The sequence below is a fragment of the Galeopterus variegatus genome, unplaced genomic scaffold, assembly GCF_000696425.1.
Source record: "Galeopterus variegatus unplaced genomic scaffold, G_variegatus-3.0.2 Scaffold9913, whole genome shotgun sequence".
NCBI classification, from domain to species: Eukaryota; Metazoa; Chordata; class Mammalia; order Dermoptera; family Cynocephalidae; genus Galeopterus; species Galeopterus variegatus.
In genome coordinates this window covers 16,905-19,790 of record NW_007736024.1, presented here as the reverse complement: position 1 = coordinate 19,790, position 2,886 = coordinate 16,905, and positions in this window count along the sequence as shown.

The following is a 2,886-nucleotide window of genomic DNA, read 5'->3' as shown; positions in this document are numbered from 1 at the left end:
TGGCCCCTCCTGGAAAACAGGGACCCGCTTCCTAGCTCCAATCCAGCTCCCTAGGCAGGCATGGGAGGAGACTGAGGGTGGGGGAGGTCAACTGAGTCTGATCTGAGATAACTGTTGAGCTAACTGCTTTAAAGAACCCTACATGAATCCCCGAGGAAATAATCTCCTTCCTCTTAAATCTAGGCCCTGTCTCCTCTAGCCTGAGACTGGACAGTTCTCTGACTGCTCCTTGGCACAGGGCCCAATCCGTCTCTGCATCCTGAAAACTTGCTCTTCAAGTATTTCTGAGCCAGGTCACCCAAGACCTGAGTATGCATCACCCCATTCTCAGGAATCAGGCCTGTCCCAAGACACCAGCCCTGCCCTCCCTCAAGGGACTTCCAGCAGAGGAGCAGAAGGGGCCAAGGTGCTGTCCATTTCTTCCCACCCCACCCAGCAACTGGGGGCTCTTGAGCTGGGTGAAAAGGAGCTAAATCAGGGAGGGCCCCTCAAAGAGATAGTTTTCAGAAGGTAGGAGTGAGGGAACTCTGACCTTCTGTTGCCCTCTCCCCCCGGCATCCTCAGGAGGAGCCTCTAAGCTAGATCAATGGACTAGGTTTCCGAGAATTTTTGAGGAAAGTGGTCTATAAATGTAAAAACCCTCTAGCCGTGAATGCATTTTCCAAGCACTTTTTCTGCCCAGCTGCGGATCCCTCCTGGTGTTCTTTAGAGGAAAGCTGGGGGTGTGGAATGGGGGAAATCCAATAACAGGGGAGGACCCAGCTTTAATAGTACCTTTCTTTTTTTTTTTTTTTTATAAAAGATGACCAGTAAGGGGATCTTAACCCTTGACTTGGTGTTGTCAGCACCACGCTCACCCAGTGAGCAAACCGGCCATCCCTATATGGGATCTGAACCCGTGGCCTTGGTGTTATCAGCACCGCACTCTCCCGAGTGAGCCACAGGCCGGCCCTTTAATAGTACCTTTCTAGGTGACCTTGGGCCACACGCCACACGTTCTACCTCTCTGGGCCTGTATCTTCATCTGTGGGGCATAGGGGTTAACTAAGGACACTCCTAAGGACCAGCTCTAAGAATCTGAGCAGTTAAGCAGCAGGGAAGGCCGGGGAGAGGGCACCAGGTAAACTGGCAACCTTTTCCTGTAACCAGGATCTAAAGATATCCATGGAGTGGCCTCCCTTCCTCCCCCTTGCCTGGGCAGGGGTCACTTTCCTTTCCTTTGGCTCCCCTCCCCTCTCCCCTCAGCTTACTGCTCTGAGAAACATGACCTCCGCTATAAAAATGAAGTTGGCAGTGTGGATGCCTTGCCCTGTTAACTGAGTGTAGGGACCTTCTCAGGGAAGGAGAGGGTAAGCCTGCAAACCTGGGGACAGGGGCAAGGCTCAGCCTTGTTGGGCCACAGACATCTTTGAGTGCCAATGTACTGAGTGTTTATTCTTTGCCTAGCACTCTGCTGGGCTGGCACTGGTACATGCACTAATCCTCATTTGGTCTTCACAACCAGGTCCACTTGTGATGTTTGCGAGTCCTGGGGCAAGGGTACAAATAGAATTACATACATGTCTAAGTAAAAGTTATAAATCAGGAAAACAACATGTTAAAAGTAATCTTTTATCCTCTGCCTTTGATTAATTTTCCTTCATGATGACCTGGAAGACCAGGTCCAAACTGGAATTTTGAGACGGTTCCCTGGTTTACTCTCTGGTGCTGCAGTGACAGGGGCATGCCTGGTAATGTTCTGCCTGCCTGTCAAGTTCCATCCATCACCTATTGCCTGCAAACAGATGTCCCTTAGTCACCTCCCAGGCCCTGGGAGCACACCTGGTTCGGCTTGCTCTTGGGAGGACAGAGCTGGGGAAGAGGCCTGTTCACGGTCGTGTGAGCAGGGAATTCCAGGGTCCTGAAGTACAGTCTAGAAGAGGAGGAGATGCGTGTCCCTGCCACTCCCCATTGTCCCATGGACTCATTCTCCAGTGAGGAGAGGCATGATCAGGGAGGGCCAGAGTAAGACCCTCTAAAATCAGGAGCCCAGAGCCGAAGCCCCGTATCTTCTAAGGTAAATATCATTACGTTCCCATTGTACAGAAGAGGAGCAGAGGCTTTTCTGGAAGACTGTGTAACTTGCTCAAAGTCATACAGTAATAAGTGGTGGAGCTGCTGAAGCCACCATGCCACTATGAAAAACGATATTGAGGAAAGGCAGCCACCCTGTCCCTGGAAAAACAAATAGACATTCAGCATGTCGCATGCTACCTCAAGGTGTGCGTGATCGCTCCGAAGCCCACGCCGGGAGGCAGGTTAGGAAGGTGGGTGGGAGGGCGCGGTGGCGTGCCTGCGGCAGGTTTCCAAGGGTGAACTCGTCTCCAGACAGCAGAGAGGATCTGTGGTGGAGGGAGGGGCTTGGACGGTTGGGAGGGGGTTCTGCGGAGGATACCGACTGTAGCTACCAGAACCGCCACCCAAACAGCGCTGCTCACCTTTAACTCAGGACAGTCTGGGAAAAGGCTCGCCGGTTCCGCGGTCTCACCTGGCCCTCTGGCCTGGTTGTGACCCTGGGCTCCTCCACCCTCGCCCCAAAAAGGGAGGCAGGAGGAGTCCCTGCGGGTTCCGAAGGACACGGAAACTCTTGCAAGAGGGTGAAAGGGCCGTCTGGCCTAGGTAGGAATAGTGAGAAGTAGGGGTGCCGCGGGAACGCGAAGTGGGGCGCGGGCCACAGACCAGACGCGATTGGTAGCGCCTGTCCTGCGGTCTAACCTCCCTGACTCCCGAGGAGTCTGCGAAGAAAAGAGAGAGGCTGGCGGGCGTGGGAGGGGGCAGTTTGCAATCGGAGCCGGTTCCGGCGGCCTAAAGCAGCCCGCGGAGCCGCAGCCGGAGCCGGAGCCGGAG